This window comes from Piliocolobus tephrosceles, chromosome 11, assembly GCF_002776525.5.
Source record: "Piliocolobus tephrosceles isolate RC106 chromosome 11, ASM277652v3, whole genome shotgun sequence".
NCBI lineage: Eukaryota > Metazoa > Chordata > Mammalia > Primates > Cercopithecidae > Piliocolobus > Piliocolobus tephrosceles.
In genome coordinates this window covers 33,908,366-33,933,962 of record NC_045444.1, presented here as the reverse complement: position 1 = coordinate 33,933,962, position 25,597 = coordinate 33,908,366, and the positions used below count along the sequence as shown (strand labels likewise).

Here is a 25,597-nt window from a genome sequence, read left to right as displayed (position 1 = left end):
TCGCTATATAGTGGTATATTTTTTAATACATTCTTCACTGATCACATACACTCATATTTATTTCACTGGGCCTGATTTCTCACTGCAAATTCCGTCTGGCTCTAAAATCACAAACTTCTTTGGACTCGTTCTTCTTTGATAGAAAAGAAATGCTGCAGTAATATCTTCTGGCAACCTGACAGTGGGCTGGCTTTAAGTGTACCCAGAAGAGAAAAAGGACACAGCCCAGAATACTAGCATGCGATAATGCCTTACTGTTATTAACCCTTGTTTTTCTATTTTTCCTCAAAGTCGCAGGTAATTCTTCTTGATGTAATAATATAGAAATGAATATATATATTTGTGTGTATATATCAGAAATGAAATGAACCACTGGCAGGCATAAATTTACCTTATATATTTAATATAATTAAACCATACTTCTGGTATCTAGTAGTAAGATCTTAAGCAATTCATCCCATATAGTAATATTTGACCTTCCAACCTTATAGAATAATTATGGTAAGAAAGGGAAGTAGCATTTACAGGTGTCAATTAACTTCTACATTACGTGTCACAGGCTTTATGTATATTTTCACATTTAATATGCTAAAGCAACTCTGAGATACATATGATCATTTCCACTTTACATACAGGAACACTGAAGATCAGAAATTTGAAGTAACACAGTAATAAATAGCAGAACCAGGAATCAAACCTAGGTCAAAGTGACTACACTAACGATGAGATGAAATAATAAAGCGAACAGGTAAATATGAAAGTGAAAAGAACCAGTAATTCCAATTCAAGTAATGGCAAAGTAACTTAAATTACACTAATTCTCTCGATAACAACCATAAACTGTGAAAAAATACTAAAGCCAATAAGCAAAACACAATTGTTTGAAGACATACTACAGAGTGACCAAATGTAGGCAGAAATAGAAAGAGTGAGGATATGACCCTTGAAAGAAGATAACATCACTGGGCAACATATAATTCTACATTGATATGGCTCTCCTGAGGTACAATGGTATATGAGCAAGTAGAACTTAAGCAGAAAGCCACAGTCTTACTTGCTTGAGGTATCAGAGGGCAGAATTCAGGGTTGAGAGAATGGCTGAAAATCAAGGGTTGGGGAGGGGGAGTCCAGAAAGGAAGAAAATACAGAGGAGGAGTATATATTTATATATCAATTCCCACCTAGGCTGGCGCCTAAACTGTACATGCATGGGGAAGACTCCAAAAACCCAATGGAAAGTAACAGATGGAAAGCAAAAATAAGGATTTCTTCTACTGCCCATTACATGAGACAAAGAGTTTCAAGTTTGAATCCCATCAAATAAAAGCAGATTAGTAACACCTCAGGTTTTCCACAGAAATCCATAAAGGACCACGTTTTAGGAGTAAATATTATATCCCTATACTAAGGAAGTCACCCAAGGATTATGAACAAAACCAAAATAGACCCACTCTCTAACAAAACATCAAACCAAACCTTCACTAGATAAATGTGAGCAGCTACTGATTTAACTGTTAGAAAAAAGGTCAATACTCTTCAGAAGCAGATAACAGAATCTAGAGTCTCTACAGTGTGTCATCTATATCTAATACACAATAAAAAAATTCTTAGAAATGTAATGAAACAGAAAAATACAAACCAAAGTCCACAGAAAAAGCAGCCAATGGAACAGACTCTGAGATGATTCACACATGTACCTTATAGCAGCTATTACCAAGAACATAAAGAAAAAGATCATCATAATAAATGCCCAAATAGCATTTCAGCAGAGAAATAAAACCAATAAAAAAGAACCAAGTATACCTAAAAATGGATAAAATTTTATATTATATATATTTTACCATAACAAATATTTTTCAAAAGCATCACATGCCAATTATGAAACTAAAAAGTATAGTATCAAAATGAAAAATTAACTGGATAGGCTTAACAGCACATTGGACATGGCAGAGAAACCAGCCAGTGAACTTGAAGAAACAGAGAAATTTCTAAAGAATAGTTCTGTGTAAGTTTTATTACATGAAATATCTGTGACAATTGCCTGAATACTATATGGGACATGACCAAAAAGAAGACGTAATACTAAAAATGTAGTAATGATTAGAAAGAGTCTTCACTAGAATGAGCTTTACTAGAATAAGCCATTGAATTAATGTTAACAATTCATAATGAGGTTGGGTGCAGTGGCTCATGCCTATAATCCCAGCACTTTGGGTGGCTGAAATAGGAGGATTGCTTGAACCCAAGCATTTGAGAACAGCCTGAGAAACATGGCAAGACCTGTTTCTTTCTTTTTTTTTCTTTTTATACTTTAAGTTCTAGGGTACATGTGCACAACATGCAGGTTTGTTACACGTGTATACATGTGCCATGTTGGTGTGCTGCACCCGTTAACTTGTCATTTACATTAGTTATATCTCCTAATGCTATCCCTCCCTTCTCCTCCCCCCCACAACAGGCTCTGGTGTGTGGTGTTCCTCACCCTGTGTCCAAGTGTTCTCATTGTTCAATTCCCACCTATGAATGAGAACATGTGGTGCTTGGTTTTCTGTCCTCGTGATAGTTTGCCCAGAATGATGGTTTCCAGCTTCATCCATTTCCCTATAAAGGACATGAACTCATCTTTTTTATGGCTGCATAGTATTCCATGGTGTATATGTGCCACGTTTTCTTAATCCAGTCTATCATTGATGGACATTTGAGTTGGTTCCAAGCCTTTGCTATTGTGAATAGTGCCGAAATAACATACGTGTGCATGTGTCTTTATAGCAGCGTGATTTATGATCCTTTTGGTATATACCCAGTAATGGGATGACTGGGCAAGATCCCGTTTCTACAAAAAATCCAAAAATTAGCTGGGCATGGTAGCGTGTAGCTGTGGTCCTAGCTACTCAGGAGGCTGATATGGGAGGATCACTTGAGCCCAGGAGGTTAAGGCTGCACTGAGCCACATTCATTCCACTGCACTCCAGCCTGGGTTACAATGCAAGACCCTATCTCAATATATGTGTGTGTGTGTGTGTGTGTGTGTAAGTAAATAAAATAAACTTGTTCATTTTGAAATGTCAATAATTTTTCTTAATTTCTTACCCATAATATAACCCATAAGCCTTATCCATAAACATTACCCATAAATGTCAACAATTTTTCTTAATTTCTTAACCATAATAATAAAAGGTGGCCATGGTTTAAGCGAATATGGAAAAGGAAATCTGACCTAAGTTCATTTACAAAGTATAACTATAAGTATGATTATAAATATAAATGGTATACCATCTCTAAAGTCGTAGGGCATTTCATTTGTTGATGCATGTAGTATGTATCCTGTGGTCTTGAATCTGTAAACCTATTGTTTGAAGTCTGACATCAAGTAAACAAAGCAAGCAAAATGATAGCTATTGCTTTAAATTTTAACAAATAAAGCTAGAGAGTAGATAGGAAAATGAATGATCGAGGAACTGTCGATGTCTAAGAAATGGTGGTGTCAAATATTACTAAGCAAAACATGTAGATCTAGTTATAGATCATGTCTTATCACAAGTGAAATTACCTCTTTTCAGAGGCTGAACAAAAGAAATTTGTTTTCAAAATTCATTTTTCTTTTCTAATTCTATTCTCAGTTATATATCTATTATCTATATACTATATATATGTATACTCTATCATATATATATATATATGTAGAGTTATGGGTTGAACTATGTTCCCCCAAAGATATGTTCAAGTCCTAACCTCTAGTACCTATGAATGTGAACTTATTGGGAAATACAGTCTTTATAGATGTAATTAAGATGAGGTTGTACTGAATTAGGGTAGGCCCTAATCCAATCCTTACAAGAAGAGCAGAAGAGAAACAGACACACAGGGAGAATGCCATGTGATGATGAACACAAAGATTGAAGTAATATGTCTACAAGCCATGGAATGCCAAAAATTGCTGGCAACCCCAGAGCCAAGCAAAAGGAACAAATTCTCCCCACCAGCCTTCAAAAAGCAAGGCTCTGCCAACAACTTAGTTTTGGACTTCTAGACTCCAGAACTGTGAGAGAATAAACTTTTGTTATTTTAAGCTACATAATTTATGGTAATTTGTTACAGTAGACCCAGAATACTAATATTAATAGAACAAAATTGTCTGTTTCTTTTTGTTTTTCCAGTGGAAATACTGAATCAGTTTTTCAGACCAAATAAACATCTGATCAACGTATACATAAAAGAGATTTAATCCCAAGAAGATTCCTCAAATCACTCTGTCCTATAAATGGAATATTTCTCCAAATAATAGTGGCTGACTTCAGTTAAAATTTTAGAATAGTCCATGCATACTCTACATTTTTAAACAAAATTTGGAATGTACATAGTTTCTATAAGACTCAGGTTAATAACCGTTGATATAATTTTTCTAATGTGGTTTCTGGATAAATCACATTTTCATAGTTTTAAACATGAACTTTAAACTGCTTGTTTGGACATTTCAATGTGAACAAAATTTAGCAGCAGTAAAACAGATATAATGATGTAAAACAAGTCTCGCATAAAAAGAATCATTATTCTTTTTTAAGAATTGAGGTTGCTATGAAGAAATCTGTTTTCAATTATTTTGCAGAGTGGGATAACTATGTCATCTGTTTATTGAATTACATGTTATGCAGTGCTAAGAACCTAAGCTTATTACTTATATTATCTATTCCATTTAAGCCCCACATTACATTATTATTAGCACTCAAATTTTAAAGACCTACAAATTGGGGGTGAAAAAAATCAACAATTTGCCCGTGGCCACACAGCTGGTAGAATGCATGGTTGTGGTTAATAAATCAGCCTTAATCAGGTTTGTGGATTTGTGTTCTTGTATGTAGGCATACCTCATTTTATTGTGCTTTGCTTTATTGTGCTTTGCAAATGGAAGTTTTGTGACAGCTCTGCACTGAGCAAGTCCATCAGTGCCGTTTTCACACACAGCATGTGCTCACTTCATGACTCTGAGTCACATTTTCGTAACTGTCACCATATTTCAAACTTTTTCATTATAATATCTGGTATGGTGATCTGTGATCAGTGATCTTTGATGTTTCCACTGTAATTGTTTTGGGGCATCACGAACTGCCCCAATATAAGAGGGCAAACTTAACTGATCAATGTTGTGTGTTCTGAATACTCCACTGCCTGGCTGTTTCCCTGTCTCTCTCCCTCTCCTTAGGCTCCCAATCCCCCAAAATACAATACTGAAATGAGGCTAAGTAATAACCTATAATTGCCTCTAAGTGTTCACATGAAAAGAAGAGTCACATGTCTCTCAGTTCAAATCAAAGGCTAGAAAGAATGAAGCACAGTAAGGAAGACATGTCAAAAGCCAAGACAAGTTGAAAGCCAAGCCTCTTGCCTCCAACAGTTAGCCAAATTATGAATGCAAAGGAAAAGCTCTTGAAGCAAGTTAAAAGTGCTATTCCAGTGAATACACAAATGATAAGGAAGAAAAACAGCCTTGTTGCTGATACAGACAAACTTTTAGTGGTCTGGATAGAAGATCAAACTGACTACAACATTTCTTTAAGTCAAAGCTGAATCCAGAGAAAGGCCCTAACTCTCTTCAGTTCTATGAAGGCTGAGAGAGGTGAGGAAGCTGCAGAAGAAAAGTTTGACACTAGCAGAGCAAGTTGATTCATGAGGTTTAAGGAAAGAAGCTGTCTACACAACATAGAAGTGCAAAGTGAAGCAGCAAGCACTGATGGAGAAGCTGCAGCAAGTTATCCAGAAGCTCTAGCTAAAATCACTGATGAAGGTGGCTATGCTAAATAACAGATTTTCAGTGTAGATAAAAGAGCCTTCAATTGGAAGAAGATGCCACCTGGGATTTTCATAACTAGAGTAAAAGTCAATGTCCCACTTCAAAGCTTCAGAGGAGCCACTGATTCTCTTGTTAGAGACTAATGCAGTTGGTGACTTTAGGTTCAAGCCAATGCTCATTTACCGTTCAAATAATTCAGGGCCCTTAAGAATTATGCTAAATCTACTCTGCCTGTGCTCTATAAATGAAACAACAAAGCCTAGAGGACATGTTTGCAGCATGATTTGCTGACTATTTTAAGCTTGCTACTGAGACCTACTGCTCAGAAAAAAAAAAAAAAAAAAAATACTCCTTTGGAAAAATTACTACTCACTAAGAGTATATCTAGTCATCCAAGAGCTGTGATTAAGATATACAAGGAGATTCACGCTGTTCTCATGCTTGGTAACATAACATTCCTTCTGTAGCCCATGGATCAACTCTTCTAACTTGAAAAGTCCATCGACTTTCAAGTCTACTTAAGAAATGTATTTTGTAAGGCTGTATCTGCCTTACAAATAGTATCTGCCTTACAAATACAGATAGCGAATCCTCTGACAGATCTGAGCAAAGTAAATTGAAAACCAATTTACTTTGTCAAGTCAATTGATGTGGCAATATTCGTTGCTGTCTTATTTCAATATATTGCCACAGCCATCCCAATCTTCAGTCATAATAAAGGGTCTTGCCTGGATGTTGATGGCTGCTGACTGGTCACCATGACTGTGACCAGTTAGCAACCATCAACATCCAGGTAAGACCTTTCACTATCAAAGGAGGCCATCATGGTGGCTTATGCCTATAATCCCAGCACTTTGGGAGGCCAAGGCAGGCAGATCGCTTGAGCCCAGGAGTTTAAGACCAGCCTGGGCAACAGGGCAAAACCCCGTCTCTACAAAAAAATAATAACAATTAGCCTGGTGTGAGAGTGCATGCCTGTATTCCCAGCTATTTGAGAGGCTGAGGTGGGAGAATCACTTGAGTCCAGGAAGTCAAGGCAGCAGTGAGCCATGATTGCACCACTGGACTCCAGCCTGGAAGAGAGAGTGAGACCCTGTCTCCCCCCACCCCCAAAAGCACCCCCATTTTTAGAAAACTATTTTAAAATTAAGAAATGTGCATTTTTTTTAAGGACATAATGCAATTACACACTGAATAGATTATAGTATAGTGCAAAGATAACTTGTATATGCACTGGGAAAAAAATGTGTAGCTTGCTTTATTGTGGTAGTCTGGAACCAAACACACAATATCTCTGAAGTATTCCTGTAGCATTCTTATAAATCATACCTGCTATGTTCAATTGCCTTTCTAACCTCTAAAACTTTTTACCAGTATAACTTTCCCTAAAAATGTGGAAAATAAATGAAGTAGCACCTGGGATTAGAATTATAAATATCTATGGCTTATTAATTACTTGGTCACAAATAGAATGAAATTAATAAAGAACAAAGGGCTTGATTCTTAATAAGTTAGAGCTATATACCATTGATACAGTCTGATGGTTAAAGAATAACTGAAGTTCAAAATAAGATGTATGTGGATGAGTTAGAAAAGAAAACGTAAGAAAAAGAAATTTGATAGTATAGTCAGTCTTCTGTATTCACAACTTTCGCATCTAAAATTTCAAGCAATCTTGGATCAAAAATACTCAGAAAAAAGACAATAAAAATAACATGACAAAAATAAAAAATAATCAGAGTAAAAAATATAACAGCTATTTATCTAGAATTTAGGTTGTATTCGGTAGTATAAGTAATATAGAGATGATTTAAAGTATAAGGAGGATGTGTGTGAGTTATATGCAAAAACTGCACCGTTTCATATAAGGGACTTGAACATCCCTGGCTTTTGGTATTCATAGGGGGTTCTGGAGTCAATCCCCCGCAGATACTGAGGGAGAAATGTACACTGCTTATGAGGAAGCATGGTTTATAGGAATATTTCTACTAATTAAACAATGGTCAATTTTTAGTAGTTTTAAAAAATACTTAAGTGAATTATACTAAACTAAGAAAATATTTAAATAATATTTAAAATGCAATTCTAGGAAAATAAGTTTTAGAAACAGTTAATGAAAGTGCATAAAGGGTTATAAGAAAGAATTTTCTCCTTCTGAGAGCTGTTATACTAAATTGGCTTGCTGAAGGAAGCAGTGGAATCTATTTCTTTGAAGATCCTTACAAATAGAAGGCATACATTATCAGCAATTCAGAAAGGTTTCGGTGTGTCTCTGTCAGAAAACAGCCAGTGGATATAACCACCTCAAGGTTCCATAAACTCTGGTGACTGCATAATAATACTATTGTTATAATTGTGAGGCAAGGGCAACACAGCTGCTTTTTCTTTGGTGATCAGGATTTGCTGTCCAAAAAGTTGCAGAATAAATTGAATGTAATTAGATGAAATTTTCCCCAACAGAAAAGCAAGAATTAATTTTGACTCTAGTTACTGAAAGAAAACTCAGAATCTCTACACTGGGCTTTTTAAACATTTATCATCTTCTTTATTTAGAGAAAGCATTCCTCTTATGTGAAACTTAAAAGCAGACACGTTTTTATGGATGACCTTAGGCTGATGAGTTGAATTAACACTAAATAAAAAATTCTAAGCATATATATACAGTTTCTTTGTATAAAATCCCTTGAAAGATTACATTTTAGCGAATTCTACTTAAATTTTTTAAAGTGTATATTTTTATTTCACTTTATTTTCATCTACTTAAGTCTTTATTTTTCATGAATGAAGAAAAGCCAGATTCCTTATACGTTTAAAAATCTATATGGTCAATTTCTTTCCAAGCAAGCTTTTCTTTTAAAGGTAATGTAATTAATTTGAAATTTGAAGGTGGCATTGTGATCCACAATCTTTGCCCAAATGCTCTTTTGGGAGCAATAGGAGCTGTCATAGAATTAACTAAAAGTTCAAGTAAATATTTTGATATGGAATTTTCACAAAATGTAAAACTGTGAGAGTTGTAAAGGGATGGTTTCCCAAGATTTTGGAACACTTTATATTAGCTGTTAAAGAAAAGGGAGGAAAAATGCTGGGATACCTTTAACTACATAAAATTCACAAATAGTATGAATAACTCTAAAATAAATAGAAAATAATTCTAATTTCCAATTTTATTTAGTACTTATAGTTATATATGTGTCCAAGATAGATGTGAAAAAGTCCTGTTTTCAAATATAGGTACTTAATTTCAGTTATTTAAATCCTCATTCTGTATTTAAGGATTTAAGATAGTCTTATTCTATCTGTTACTCTGGAGGTAAGGGCAAGTGCATCTTAACGTAATTTCTGACACGCAATAGTGTTAAAAGAGGAAAAAAAGAAAATAAAGAAATAGCTATGCATACATAAATTCCTACAGTAAATAATACTTTTCATTTTAAACTAAAACCCAATATAATTCTACTTGCTTCTACATGATTAATAACAGAAAACTCATAGTAGAAATATTTCATTGCTTGCCTCCAAAAAATTGTTGACATCCTCTGTTGCCATCTGCCATGGTGGTCATTCCTCTGTGTTTGATGGAACTAAAGAAGTAGTAGGGCTCTACGGATTGATGAAGGGAAACAGTCTGTGCTCTTGTTGATTTCTGGTATTTATTTTCTTGGTCCTGTTAAAAAGGATACCAGGGTAAATTTACCAATTTTGAACACATCCAGTTATTCCATATTCTTTTACATTCACATTTAAGGAAGTTTTGAGATTTTTCTGCAGTCTCATTTAAAATCATAGAATTGTAGAATCTAACAGAAAGGGTTTGTTAAATTTAAGACTGAAGATTCAAACAGAGCTATTATCAATCAGGTAATTCAATCCACTTTACAGTATAGAAAACCAAATCAAAAGAGGTTAAATAAACCATCTTCTAGTCAGTTAGTGGCAGATCGGACATAAGAAAACAGTTCTTTTTACTCCAAGTTTGGGGGCTCTTTCCTCTAGCTGGGGCTCTTTCCCTCTTTGAGAAAAGAGAGGGAGGCTGGTAATAGCACTATAATGACCAAGCTGATTTCTTAGCCCTAGAGAAATACTTAGGGAAAAATCTAGAACAAAACCCATAAAGCATGATAGCATAATATTTAGATTATCAATTCATGGCACACCATTCACTCAACAGATACCTAAAAGGTATTATTTTGTTAAAATATAACTAGGACATTATTTTATTAAAAAGTATCTAGACAGTGTTGGCAACATAGTGAGACTATGTCTCTACCAAAAAAAAAAAAAAAAAAAGAAACAAAAAGTGAGATATGGTGTTGCATGCCTATAGTCCTAGCTACTCGGGAGCCTCAACCAGGACGATCACTTGAGTCCAGGAGGTCGAAGCTGCAATGCACTACAATCATGCCATTGCACTCCAATGAGGTAACAGCGAGATGCTTCCTTGAAAAAAAAAAATATCTATATGATCACACATCATCAAATTTCTGAGTTTTATCCATTGTCATGATCACTTATCTTTTCCAATCCTCACCACTGCAAACATCTACTACTCTACTATCCACAAAAGTCGAGTGATTTTTAAAAATTATCTATAGAGAAACAGAATGACATTTTTAAAAAGAAAACTGAATTTCAGACTCCCTTGTTCAAAATTCCCCAAAGACTTTCCATAACATCTAAGGCAAGGACTTGGATCCTGGTTACCTTTCTGAAAGCCCATCTGATGATTCTTCCTCTTGTTTCGTATTCTATAGCCTTAGTGGCTTTCACGTTCTTCAAACATGCTAAGTAAGCACGCTCTTGATTTAAGTCTTTGAACTTTGTCTTCTCTCAGATTGGAATGTCTCTTTAGATAACCACATGTCTGTTCCCACTGACTAAAACACTCTTTTTCCTTGAAAGTTCCTGGAATGTTTCTGGATCTACTCAAATATCACTTCCCAGAGAGGATTCTCTCACCAGTCTAGCTAAAAAACCTCCGCCTCTGACTTTTACCCTTTTCACCATGGGCCCTTATTCTCTATATCCATACCTGCTTCATTTCCATTCACAGTATTTATAATTCCTAGATATTATGTAGCCCCACCATCCCGGTGAAGCCAGATGTCATTTCGAATTAAGTATTTTTGGTATTTTTAAGGTAATATAGTACATGTACTATAATTATGCAACATCTCCTACTCTTCTCCCCTCCCATCCAAGAGGTCTGGGAAGGCACCCTGAAGTCAAATATGTTAATAACCTTGCAGTAAAACATATATTCATTCTAAGCGAGATTTTTTTAAAGTCTATAACTAGGGGCAGAGCAAGATGGCAGAAAAGAAATCTCCACTGATTGTCCCCCCAGGCAAGGACATCAATTCATCAACTATCTACACAAAAAAAGCACATTCATAAGACTCAAAAATCAGGTGAGCACTCACAGTACCTGGCTTTAACTTCCTATCACTACATGAGGCACTGAACAGGAAAAACAGTCTTAAATAGCTGATGTCACCTCTCCGGCAGCAGAAGCATGGTGTGGAGAATGTTTGGTGTGCTGGAGAGAGAAAGATTGTAGCATTTATGAGGCATTGAGCTCAGTGCTGCTCTATTATAACAGAAAACAAAACTAGACCAAACACAGCTGATGTCCATCCAAAAAGCGAGCATTTTAACCGGGTCTGCTTAGCCAGAAAGGAATCGCTGATCCCAGTGGTCCAAACTTGAGTTCCTGTAAGACTCATCAGTGCAGGCTAAAGTGTTCTGGAGCCCAAAATAAACTGGAAAGGCAGGCTAGGCCATAAGGACTACAACTCCAAGGCAAGTCCTAGTGTTGAACTTGGGCCAGAGACAGTGGACTGGGGGAGCGGGGGAATGTGACTTACTGAGACAGCAGCCAAGGTGGGGAAGGGAGTGTTGGCATCACCTCCTCCTAACCACAGGCTGTACAGCTCGTGGCTCTGAAAAAGACCCATTCACTCCACTTGAGGAAAGAAGATGGAAGAATAAAGAGGACTCTGTCTGGGATCTTGGATACCAGCTCAGCCACAGTTGGGTAGGGCACCAGTTAGAGTTATGAAGCCCCCTTTCCAGATCCTGCTAGTGAATGACATTTCTAGATACACCCTGGGCCAGAAGGCAACCTGCTGCCTTGAAGGAAAGAACCCAGTCCTTGTAGCATTCATCACCTTCTAACTGAAGAGACCTTGGGCCCTACACAACCAGCAGTAATACCCAGGAACTACATTGAGGGCCTTGGGTGAGACTCTGAGACTTGTTGGCTTCAGGTGAAACTAAGCACATTCCCAGTTGTGGTGGGTACAGGGTGAGACTCCTTCTACTTGAGAAAGTCCAAGGGAAAAGCAGAGGGAACTTTGTTTTGTACCGTAGTTACCAGCTCAGTCACAGGGGTTAGAGCACCAAGCTGGTTCTTGGGGTCCTAGGTTCCAGGACTTGGCTATTGAATAGAATTTCTAGACCTGCTCTGTGTCAGAGGAGAACGTGCTGCCCTGAAGGGTGAGTCTCAGCCAGGCAGCATTCAACACAAGCTGACTGAAGAGCCCTTGGGCCTTAAGGGAACATCAGTGGTACAGTAATCCGCATGGAGATATGGTAGCGGAAGCCACAGGGTGAGGCTCCTCTGCTTTTAAAAAGGGGAGGGAAGAGTGGGGAGGACTATGTCTTTTGAGTTCAGTGCCTGCTCAGCCACAGTACAATAGAACACCAGGTAGACTTCTAAGATTTTTTACTCTAGTCCCTGGCTCCTGAATGGCATCTCTGGACATGCCCAGGGACTGGGGGAACCTGCCACTCTGAAGTGAAGGATACAGGCATGGCTGGCTTTGTCACCTTCAGATTGTAGAGCCCCAAAGCCTTGAGTGAACACAGGCTGAAGCCAGGAAGTGGTTACAGCAAGCCTCAGGTGAGACCCAGTGCTGTGGTGGCTTCAGGTCTGACCCAGTACAGTTTTAGTGGTGATGGCCACAGAGGTGCTTATGTCACAATATCCCCAACTCCAGATGGCCTAGAACAGAGAAAGAGGTAGAGACAAAGACGGGGGTGGGGTGGGACAGATGGACTCCATTCATTTGGAGAATGTGAGGAAAGTGAACAAGAGTCTATGCCTGGTAATCCAGAGAATCCTTCTGGATGTTGTCCAGGACCATCAAGGCAGTACCTTTATGAGTCTGTAAGAATTACAGCATTACCAGGCTTTGGGTGCCCCTAAAGCAGATACAGCTTAGATCACAACACTTAGATTACAACAATCAAGTCCTTCTGAATATCTGGAAAGCCTTCACAAGAAGGACAGCTACAAGTAAGTCCAGAAAGTGAAGACTACAGTCAATACCTAACACTTAAATTCCCAGACATCAAAGAACATCTACTAGGATCAACACCATCCTGAAAAACATGACCTCACCAAATGAAATAAATAAGGCACCAGGGACCAATTCTCGAGAAACAGAGATATGTGACTTTTCAGACAGATAATTCAAAATAGCTGTGTTGAGGAAACTCAAAGAAATTCAAGATAACACAGAGAAGGAATTCAGAATTCTATCCGATTAACTTAACAAAGAGATTGAAATAATTAGAAAGAATCAAGCAGAAATTCTGGAGCTGAAAAATGCAATTTGCCATACTGAAAAATGCATCAAAGTCCTTTAATAGCAGATGTAATCAAGCAGAATAAAGAATTAGTGAGCATGAAGACAGGCTGTTTGAAAATACACAGAAAAGACAAAAAAAAAAAAGAAAGAAAAAGAAAAAAAAAAAAACAATGAAGCAAAACAGGCTAGAAAATAGCCTCAAAATGGCAAATCTAAGAGTTATTGGCCTTAAAGAGAAGGTAGAGAAAGAGATAGGGGCAGAAAATTTACTCAAATGCATAATAACAGAGAATTTCCCAAACCTATACAAGATATCAATATCCAAGTACAAGAAGGTTATAGAACACCATGCAGAATTAACCCAAAGAAGACTACCCCAAAGCATTTAATAATTGAACTCCCAAAGGTCAAGGATAAAGAAAGGATCCTAAGCAGCAAGAAAAAAGAAATTGCATACAATGGAGCTCCAATATGTCTGACAGCAGAATTTTCAGTGCAAACTTCACAGGCCAGGAGAGCAGAATGGCATGACGTATTTAAAGTGCTGAAGGAAGAAACTTTTACTTTAGAATAGTATATTCGGTGAAAATATCCTTCAAACATGAATAAGAAATAAAGGCTTTCCCAGACAAACAAAAGCTTAGGGATTTTATCAACACCAGAACTTTCTGCAAGAAATGCTAAAGGGAGTATTTTGATCAGAAAGAAAAGGACATTAATAAGCAATAAATCATGGAAAGTACAAAACTCACTGGTAATAGCAAGTACACAGGAAAACATAGAATATTATAACACTGTAACTGTGGTGTGTAGACTACTCCTATCTTAAATAGAAAAACTGAACAATTAACCAATAAAAAACCATTAACAAGTTTTCAAGACATAAACAATACAATAAAATATAAATGGAAACAACAAAAAGTCAAAACAACAGGGTGATGAAGTTAAGGCATAGAGTGTTTATTAGTTTTTTGTTTGTTTATGTAAACAGTGTTAAGTTGTTATCAGCTTAAAATAATGGGTTATAAAGTAGTATTTGCAAACCTCATGGTAACCTCAAACCAAAAAAAAAAAAAAAATACAACTAATACACAAAACATAAAAAGCAAGACCCAAGAAAATCACCTTCACTGAAGGGAAGACAGGAAGGAAACAAGACCACAAAATAACCAGAAAACAAATAACAAAACGCCAGGAGTAAGTCCTTACTTACCAATAAAGACACTGAATGTAAATGGACTAACCTCCCAATCAAAAGACATTGAGTTGCTGAGTGGATACAAAAAAGACAAGACCCAGTGATCTGTTGCCTATGAGAAATACACTTCACCTATAAATACACACATAGACTGAAAGCAATGGGATGGAAAAAAAAATATTCCATACCAATGGAAACCAAAAGAGCAGGAGTAGCCATACTTCTATCAGAAAAAATAGATTTATAGTCAAAAACTATAAGAGAGACAAAACTGGTCACTATATTATGATAAAAGGGGTCAATTCAGAAAAAATAAAACCCACAATTTTAAATACATATGCACCCAACACTGACACACCCAGATTTATAAAGCAAATATTATTAGAGCTAAAGAGAGAGATGAGCCCCAATACACTAATAGCTAGAGGCAGCGAGGTGCAGTGGCTCACGCCTGTAATCCTAGCACTTTGGGAGGTCAAGGTGGGCAGATTGTCTGAGCTCAGGAGTTCGAGACCAGCCTGGGCAACATGGTGAAACCACATCTCTACCAAAAAAAAAAAAAAAAAAAAAAGAAAGCTAGAGGCTTCATCACCACACTTTCAGCATCAGACAGAACAGATTGTCCAGATGGAAAAATCAACAAAGCAACAAAGCAACACTGGACGATCTACACTATTAATAGACATTTACAGAACAGTTCATCCAATGGCTGCAGAATACACATTTTTTTCCTCAGCACATGGATGATTCTCAAGGGAAGACATTAGGTCACAAAACAAGTCTTAAAACATTCAAAAAAGTAAAATAATATCAAGCAATCTTCTCTGACCAAAGTGGAATAAAACTCGTAATCAATAAGAAGAGGAATTTTGGAAACTGTACAAATACATGGAAATTAAACAATATGCTCCTGAATGACCAGTGGGTCAATGAAGAAATTAAAAAGAAAATTGAAACATTAATTGAAACAAATGATAATGGAAACACAACAAGCAAAACCTATGGAATATAGCAAAAGTAGTACTAAGAGAGAAGTTTATGGCCATAAATGCCGACATCAAAAAATAAGAAAAACTTCAAATAAACAACCAAAAAATTCATCTTAAAGAACTAGAAAAGCAAGAACAAACCAAACCCAAAATAAGTGAAAGAAAAAATAAAGATCAGAGCAGAAATAAACAAAATTGAAATAAACAATATAGTTTTTTAAAAAGTTAAGCAAAATGAACAAACTTTTCGCCAAACTAGGAAAAAAAGAGAGAGGATCCAAATAAATAAAGTCATAGATGAAGATGTAGACATTACAAATGATACCACAGAAATTCAAATGATCATTAATTGCTACTATGAGCAACCATATACCAATAAATTGGAAAATCTAGAAGAAATGGACAAATTCCTAGAAAAATACAACCTACCAAGATTAGACCATAAGAAATCCAAAACCTGAACAAACCAGTATCAAGTAATGAGATTGAAGCTGTATTAAAAAGTCTCCCAGTAAAGAAGAATCCAGAAACTGATGGCTTCACTGCTGAATTCTACCAAATATTTAAAAAACGAATACCAATACTAATCTAACTACTCCAAAAAACAGAAAAGGGAATACTTCCAAACTTATTCTATAAGTCCAGTATTACCCTTATATCAAAAATAGACAAATACACATTAAAAAAAGAAAATCACAGACCAGTATTTTTGATGAATATTGATGCAAAAATCCTCAACAAAATACCAGCAAACCAAATTCAACAGTACATTAGAAAAATTATTCATCATGATCAGATGGGATTTATCCCTGGGATGCAAGGATGGTTCAATATATACAAATTAATCAATGTGACACACCATATCAATAGAATGAAAGACAAAAACCATATGATCACTTCAATTGATGGTGAAAAAGCAGCTGATAAAATTCAACACTCCTTTATAATACACCCTTAAAAAACTGGATATAGAATATACATTAGCATCAGAAAAACCATATATGACAGACTCACAGCTAGTATCATACTGAATGTGGAAAAACTGAAAGCCTTTTGTATAAGATCTGGAAGATGAAAAGGATGGCCACTTTTACCACTGTTACTCCACATAGTACTGGAAATCCTAGCTAGAAAATCAGACAAGAGAAAGAAATAAGGGGCATCTAAATTGAAAGAAAAGAAGTCAAATTATCCTTGTTTGCAGATGACATAATAAAATATTTGGAAAAAAACTAAAGACTACACACACACACACACACACACACACACACACCTATTCAAACTGATAAACAAATTTAGTAAAGTTGCAGGATATAAAATCCACATACAAAAAACAGTAGCATTTCAAAATGCAACAGTGAACAATCTGAAAAATAAATTAAAAAAGGAATCCTATTTACAGTAGCCACAAATACATACCTAGGAACTAACTTATTGAAAGAAGTGAAAGATCTCTATGGTGAAAATTATAAAATGCTGATGAAAGAAATTGAAGCGGGCACCAAAAGAAACCAGAAAGATACTCCATGTCCATGGATTGGAAGAATATTATTAAAATGTCCATACTGCCCAGTGCAATTTACAGATTCAGTGCTATCCCTATCAAAATACCAATGACATTCTTCAAATACACACACATAAATTTTGTAAAATTTATATGAACCACAAAATATTCAAAATAGTCAAAGCTATTCTAAGCAAAAAGAACAAAACTGAGAAAATCACATTACCTGACTTCAAATTGTACTACAGAGCTATAGTAACCAAAACAGCATGATATTGGCATAAAAACAAACATACAGACCAATGGAACAGAATAGAGAACCCAGAAACAAATTCACACACCTACAGTAAATTCATTTTCAACAAACGTGCCAAGAACATACACTGTGGAAAAGACAGTCTTCAAAAATGGTGCTGGGGAAAATGAATATCCACATGCAGAAGAATGAAATTAGACCACTATTTCAAGCCATATAGAAACATCACATAGAAATACATTAAATATTTAAATATAAGACCCTCAAATTATGAATTTACTACAAGAAAACATTGGGGAAAAATCTCCAAGACATGGATCTGAACAAAAATTTATTGAGTAATACCCTACAAACACGGGCAATCAAAACAAAATAGACAAATGGGATCATATCAAGTTAAGAAGTTGCTGCACACCAAAGGAAACAACAAAGTGAAGAGACAACACAAAGAATCAGAAAAAATATTTGCAAATTACCCATTGGACAAGGGGTTAATAGCCAGAATATACAAGGAGCTCAACTCTGTGGGAAAAAATCTGATAATCTGATTTTAAAATGGGCAAATATTTGAATAAATATTTCTCAAAAGAAGCCATGGGAATGGCAAACAGGCATATGAAAAAGTGCTCAACATCACTGATAATCAGAGAAATGCAATCCAAACTACAATGAGATATCATCTCACCTCAGTTAAAACAGCTTTTAGTCAAAAGAAAGGCAATAATAACAAATGCTGGTAAGGATGTGGTAAAAAGGGAACCCCACTCTTGGTAGGAATGTAAATTACTAAAAGCATTATGGAGAACAGTTAGAGGTTCCTCAAAAACCTAAAAATAGAGCTACGACGTGATTCAGTAATCTCACTGCTGGGTATATACCCAAAAGAAAGGAAATCAGCATATCGAAGAGCTATCTGCAATCCCATGTATGTTGCAGCACTGCACAATAGCCAACATTTGGAAGCAACCTAAGTGTTCATCAACAGATGAATAAAACAAAGTGTGGTAATGATACACAATAAAGTACTATTCAGCCATCAAAAAGAATAAGATGTTGTCATCTGCAACAACATGAATGGAACTGGAGGTCATTATGCTAAGTTAAGCCAGGGACAGAAAGACAAAGCACGTTTTCACTTATGTGTGAGATCTAAAAATCAAAACTATTGAACTCATGGAGATAGAGAATAGAAGGATGGTTAGCAGATGTTGGGAAGGGTAGATGGAGGGTAGGGGGTAAGTGGGGATGGTTAACGGGTACAAAACTCCCAGAAAGAATGAATTAAGTCCTCATATTTGAGAGCACAACAGGGTGACTATAGTTGATAGTAATTTAATTGTATATTTAAAAATAAGTAAAAATTGTTTATAACAAGATATCTTAGAAAAAAACTAAAAGTATAATTGGATTGTTTGTAACACAAAAGATAAATGCTTGAGGTGATGAATACCCCATTTTACATGATGTGATTGTTACATGTTGCATGCCTGTATCAAAACATTTCATATATCCTACAAATATATACACATAAGTACCCACAAAAATTAAGATAAAAAATAAAAAAGACTATGACTAGTCTCATATCAGGTTTACGACTAAATGAGTCTGATTCAGCTTTTACCACTATTCGAGTTGTCAAAATTTCCAGTTTCCCAAGCTTTTTGATTTTAGAATTGCAGATAAGGGATTGTGGAACATACTACTAATGAATTTGTTAATTGCTTGTCTCTTCCACATAATGCATGTTCACAAGAACAAAGATTTGTTTTGTTTTTGCTCTGTAGTCCAGTGCCTAACAGATAATAATGACTGAATAAATATTAGTTAAGTGGACAAATGAAGGCCTCTGTAAGGATTAGCTTTGTGTTATTTTTACATTTTAAGTAAATCCTGTCCTACAGTCATCTCTCAATTGAAGCAATAGTTGAACTTCTAAATATATTATTAAAATTATTTCTTCTTTTAAGGCTCATTGAAAGCCCGAAGGATAGAAAAAATGTGATAAACAGTATATACACTACAGGAAACAACACCTGGTCTGTGTAATATAGTGGGAAGAGTTCTCAACTAGAGTTCTAGAGATCTAGGTTGATTTCATCCCTTTCCTTTTTCTATTAACTATTTACCTATTTATTATTCATCTATCCATCCTCCATTCATCCACTTCTTCCTCTTTGACTTAAATATCTCACCATTTTGGCTCGATTCATTATCTGTCAAATGAGTGGATAAAACTTGGTGATCTTCAGCCGTTCTCTGATTCTGCTAACAGTAAATAATTGGATAATATTTGACTATCCTAGAAGGTGGCTCACACTAGCTTTTCAATTAAATTTAAGCATGTCTGTTTGTTTAAATGTTACTATAGCTTTGTAGGATAATGTGAAGTTACGTAATGTGATATCCCCAGTTTTGTTCTTTTTGCTTAGGATAGCAAAAAGTGTCACTTAGTGACACATTCGCCAAATATGTATTTTAGGTAACAGTTACACCATACTGAATTTTTGTGTGTTTCTGTATGCCTAATAATAGCAAATGTTTATTGAACATTTTCTATGTGCCAGAAACTACTTTAAGCTTTTCACATACATTAACCTTACAACTCTCTACTACATACTTACAACTCTCTATTAACTTACAACTCTCTATTACATACATTAACCTTACAACTCTCTATGTGCTGTATAATGTTGTTTTGGTCAACTATCGACTGCATATATCTCAGTGCTCCCATAAGATTATAATGAAGTCGAAAAATTCCTATTGCCTAGTATTTACTATATGTTTTAATTGTTATAGTAGAGTGTACTCCTTCTACTTATTAAAAAAAAAAGAGTTAACTGTAAAACAGCCTCAGGCAGGTCCTTCAGGAGGTATTCCAGAAGAAAGCAAGGTTATCACAGCAGATGACAGCACCATGTGGGTTTCTGCCCCTGAGATTCTTCCAGTGAGACAAGATATGGAGGTAGAGGAAAGTGATATTGATGATCCTAACTCTGCGTAAGCCTAGCCTAATGTGTGTGCTTGTGTGTTAGTTTTCAACAAAAAAGTTAAAAAGAAAATAAAAATTAATAGAAACAAGCTTATAGGATAAGGATAAATAGAGAATATTTTTGCACAGTTGTACAACATGATTGTGCTTTGTGTTTTAAGCCAAGTGTTATTATAAAAGCATCAAGAAATTACACAATTTAAAGTTTATAAAGTAAAAGTTACAGTAAACTAAGGTTAATTTATTATTGTAGAAAAAAACTTTAAAAATAAATTTAGTGTAGCCTAAGTCTACATTATTTGTAATATCTACAGTAGTATACAGTAATGTCCTAGGCCTTTGCATTCACTCACTAGTCACTCACTGGCTCACCCAGAGCAACTACCAGTCCCGCACGCTCCATTCATGATAAATCCTCTATACAGATGTACCAGTTTTTACCTTTTATATCTTACTTTTATTGTACCTTTTTTGTTTAGATAGACAAATACCATTATGCTGTAATTCTCTACAGTATTCAGTACAGTAATATGCTGTACAGGTTTGTAACCTAGGAGCAATAGGCTATACCCTATAGGGCAAATATATAGTAGGCTATACCATCTAGATTTGTGTAGGTACACTCTATGCTGTTCACACAATGAGGAAATTGCCTAACAATACAGAAAGTACTCCTGTCATTAAGCGATGCATGACTGTATTATCCCCTGTGGTACAGTAGATTGCCATCTGTTTCACAACATACCTCCACAGAAAGTGTGCACCTCTCTGTGCTTTGACTTTGGGCTTGGCTATGTAACTTCTCTTAGCTAACTGAATAATAGCAGACATTACCTAAGTAGAACTTTGAAATATGCTTATGCAGATTAGCCTGTTCCCTTGCAATCCTGCTCTTCATACTGACAAAAAAAAAAAAAAAAAAAAAATTGCCTCAGGTATCTGTTGATCCAAGGAAGATGAGAGATATGTGATACAAACCTAGACTTACCCTCTACCAAGAACCAAGTCCAGGTGAGCCCAGCCTGGATGAGACCTATCCAGCTTACACAGACTTCTGTGGAAGAACTAAATGCTTACTGTGGTATGCCAGAGAGATTTTTTGGTTGTTTGTATTGCGGCAACTTCCTTCTGTTTTTTTCAGGTAATGAAAATGAGGGGCGGAGATTGAGAAACTTGCACAAACACTGCACAGCTAGTTAAGTGTTAGGGCTAGGATATTAAGCCATGCAAGTCTGGTCAACGGCTTATACTCTTAAGTCCCATGCTATATTGCCACTACACTATACTGGCTATATTGTATGATATTAAATTATGTATTAATATGCTAGTGAGTGATCTGGCACATATTAAAATTCATAATTTTGTCTATATTGTCTATATGTAAATGGACAAAGCTGTCTTGCTATTTGGAGTCAAATGTATTTTATCTTGAGACATCAATAATATAAAATAAATGCACTGCTTTCCAGAGTCAGATTAATAAGAACTACATTATAGACAGCTCCTGGGGTAGTTTCCCAGCTCATTCCCATACCAAATAATGGCCCTCACTGCTAACAGATCTACTACAGCTCTTCTCTGGCTCTGGCTGACCAATTGAGGCATGCATCTGTGATCTAAGCTTGATCAGCCCAGGTTTCTTCTCTAATATTTTCAAATTTGAACCGATAACCGGGCACCTCTATCATTGGCTCCACTCTCGAGAAAGCTACTGTCCCCAGAACTATCTTTGTTCCCTTCCTTCCCACCTGTCAATTGCATAAGAAACTCCAGTATTTCCCCAGAAAATACCCTTTTTGTATAAGCTTGCCAAAATTTGTTTCTCTTCTTGTAATCTTAAGAAATTTAACCAAAACAAGTTTAAAAAATCCATTGCTTTTTTCTGTTATAATTTAAAAGTGCAGAGGGAGGATTTCTTAAAGACAAGACCAAATAAAGCTTGCATTTATTTTACATCCTATCAAAGTAGTTTTGCAATTTATAGTTATGGACAATGTGTCCCCTGATATTTGTTAAAAATTCTTCCGTATTTTCAAAAACCAAGGTCTGGCTGGGCATGGTGGATTATGCCTGAAATTCTGGCACTTTGGGAGGCTAAGGTGGGAAAATCACTTGAAGCCAGGAGTTTGAGATCAGCGACATAGCAAGACTCTGTTTCTACAAAAATGTAATTTAAAAAATTTAGCTGGGCATGGTGTTGCAAACCTGCATTCCTAGCTATTTGGGAGGCTGAGGTGGAAGGATCACTTGAGACCTGGAGTTCCAGGCTGCATTGAGATATAACAGTGCCAGGGTGACAGACTAAGACCTCCTCTCAAAAAAATAAAACCCCACCCACAACCCACCCACTCAAAAAAACCACCAAAAACAAACAAACAAACAAAAAAACAGGGTCCATGGGCCCGTAAGGAGTCTGTGGATAAACTATATATCAGTGAAACTGAATAAAGTAGATATCCTTTGTAATCTTATGTATTTTATGCATTAAAACATTTTACTTCTATTGAGCTTTGTTTACTCCTTTTGATAATGCAAGGCAAGTGAACATATGGGATTATTTATGTCACTGATTTACTCAGAAGTGCTCAAATATATTCCAGACACTATTTTGGGTGCTGGCGATGTAGCAGGGACAAAACAGACAGTCTTTGCCCTCACAGAATAGTGGTAAGAAAGAATATGCAGAATATAAAATTTCACAATATTGTTAGTAATGAACCTGGCACAAGTACCACAGTGAGGAGATTAGAGCAGTTTAAAATGTGAGGGTAAGAAACACAAAATGCTTGGAGGAAATTAATGTTCAATCCTTAACCTATATCTAGTTTTAAGTGATATATTAACATATGAAGGGAGCCCTGTCATAGTCAAGTTTAAGAACAATAATAAAGTACAACTACTAATTACCACAGTGACAATAAAGATAAATAGCAATGCTAAGGTTATCTTACCAGTAATTTCATATGTGCTATTATAACTTCTTAATATTCTGTCAGGATGGGCAGGTGAGAAAATGGAGCCTTAGAGGCTCACCAAACTTGACCACTTTGATTAGTGGTAGAATCAGGAATATAGCCTGGTTTTCACATCTCCTGGTTTTATTTCCTTTATACTACATTACATCATCACAACCAAAGACAAGTTTCACAGGAGACAGTGTTGAAATTTATTTTTATTTACTTCCATAATCTACTTGTGACATGGGGCAGAGTAGCAACATAACATGGGTCATATAGGAGATACTGGGAACAAATTGAACACTTTTCGTTATCAGGCATAAGCTTAGATTAGCAAGAACTTTGGGGTGGTATGATAGATGTGATACTGGGGAAATTTAAGAATGAATTACAAAAGTAGATTTTTCCAACCAATGAATTTAACCATTTAGTGCAGAAGCTGGCAAACTTCAGCCCATGGAGTAAGTCCAATCTGCTACCTGTTTTTATATTGCCTGTGAGAATGGTTTTACATTTTTAATTGGTTCAAAAAATGTTAAAAGAGGAAAGATATTTGACAGCAATAAGTTACATAAAATTCAAGTTTCGGTGTCTATAAATACAGTTGAAACACCACCATCCTTATTTATGTATTGCCTATGGCTGCTTTCACACTACAAAAGCCAAGTTGAGTAGCTCCACAAAGACCTGGCTTTCAAGTCCTAAAATATTACCATCTGGCCCTTTGCAGAAAAAATGTGTTGGCCTCTCATCCAGAAGGTCACAGAGTTAATGTTAAAGGCCGTAATAACATCTGTTTAACTTATAATTTTAAAAATGAGTAAATGCATAGTTATTTAAATATTTCTTCCCTTTAAAATGGAGTAATCTGAAAGCACCTGAATCATACGAAGGAATATTGTAGAGGCCTAAGAAGCATGCTCGCATCTTAGCCACTCAGTCAGTTGATCACTTGGATGACCTCTAGACACCATGGTATTTTTAATTAATATACAGGTTTAAATTATTTAACTCTCAGTCTGACATTTTATAATTTACTGACTCATAGATTGCTGGCTAAAGACAGAATAAAAAAACACCTGGTGACATATAATTAATGAGAAGCAAAAACATTCTTTGATGTCTATAAATTTGCCTCAAGATGATCATCACCACATCAAAAAGTTGTATTTATGTAGTTAAAAGAGGTAAGTCTCAAATATGTAAAAAGTCCGTGTTAAAAGAAATTTGGTGATGATCAAATCTTAAATTTTCTTGTTTAGAAATTAAAATCAGTTGATTTAGAAAGCATAAAATATAAAAAACTCTAAAATGTAGCATCATAAACACAGTTTTGCATGTGCTTTTGATGCGGCAACTTAAATTTACTTTTCAATATCCACCTAAATACTAGTTTGGCCTCAAAGTTAAATACTGTTTAAGTATCATCTGACTTTTATAGTTACTGTTGGTAAGTCCTCCTATTCCCCGCTGCCTGCCCCACACATAATTTAAAGTAAAATAAAAGCAGATCATTTACTAAAAGTGAAAATGTTTTAATGTCTTTATTATGCATAATATTAGTTTATATTTAAAATAAATTTAATGATATAATTCTTAACAATATAGTTTCTGAAATTTTTGTAACTCAAAAATAATAACATCCTTTTTCGAAAATCTTAAGGTTTACCTGCTAAGAAACATTGAGGAACACTATACTAAAGAAGAGGGAAGGGGTGCGTCCAAGACGGTCGAATAGGAACGGCTACAGCCTCCAGCTCCCGGCGTGAGTGACACAGAAGACCGGTGATTTCTGCATTTTCTTTTCTTTTTTTTTTTTTTATTTTTTTTATTTTTTATTTATTTATTTATTTATTTTTTTTTTATTATACTTTAAGTTCTAGGGTACATGTGCACAACGTGCAGGTTTGTTACATATGTATACATGTGCAATGTTGGTGTGCTGCACCCATCAACTCGTCAGCACCCATCAATTCATCATTTATATCAGGTATAACTCCCCAATGCAATCCCTCCCCCCTCCCCCCTCCCCATGATAGGCCCCATTGTGTGATGTTCCCCTTCCCGAGTCCAAGTGAGCTCATTGTTCAGTTCCCACCTATGAGTGAGAACATGCGGTGTTTGGTTTTCTGTTCTTGTGATAGTTTGCTAAGAATGATGGTTTCCAGCTGCATCCATGTCCCTACAAAGGACGCAAACTCATCCTTTTTTATGGCTGCATAGTATTCCATGGTGTATATGTGCCACATTTTCTTAATCCAGTCTGTCACTGATGGACATTTGGGTTGATTCCAAGTCTTTGCTATTGTGAATAGTGC

At 35.8% G+C, this 25,597-nt stretch overlaps 1 long non-coding RNA gene across 1 annotated transcript in view; it reads right to left on the bottom strand.

Annotated features, from left to right (window-relative positions):
- Window positions 1-9,310: 9,310 nt before the first annotated feature.
- LOC111546137 overlaps window positions 9,311-25,597 on the bottom strand; it is a 176,978-nt gene continuing 160,691 nt past the window's right edge. The window contains exon 3 of the long non-coding RNA XR_002732658.2: window positions 9,311-9,455. This is a non-coding gene — a long non-coding RNA (uncharacterized LOC111546137). The remainder of the gene's footprint in view (window positions 9,456-25,597) is intronic.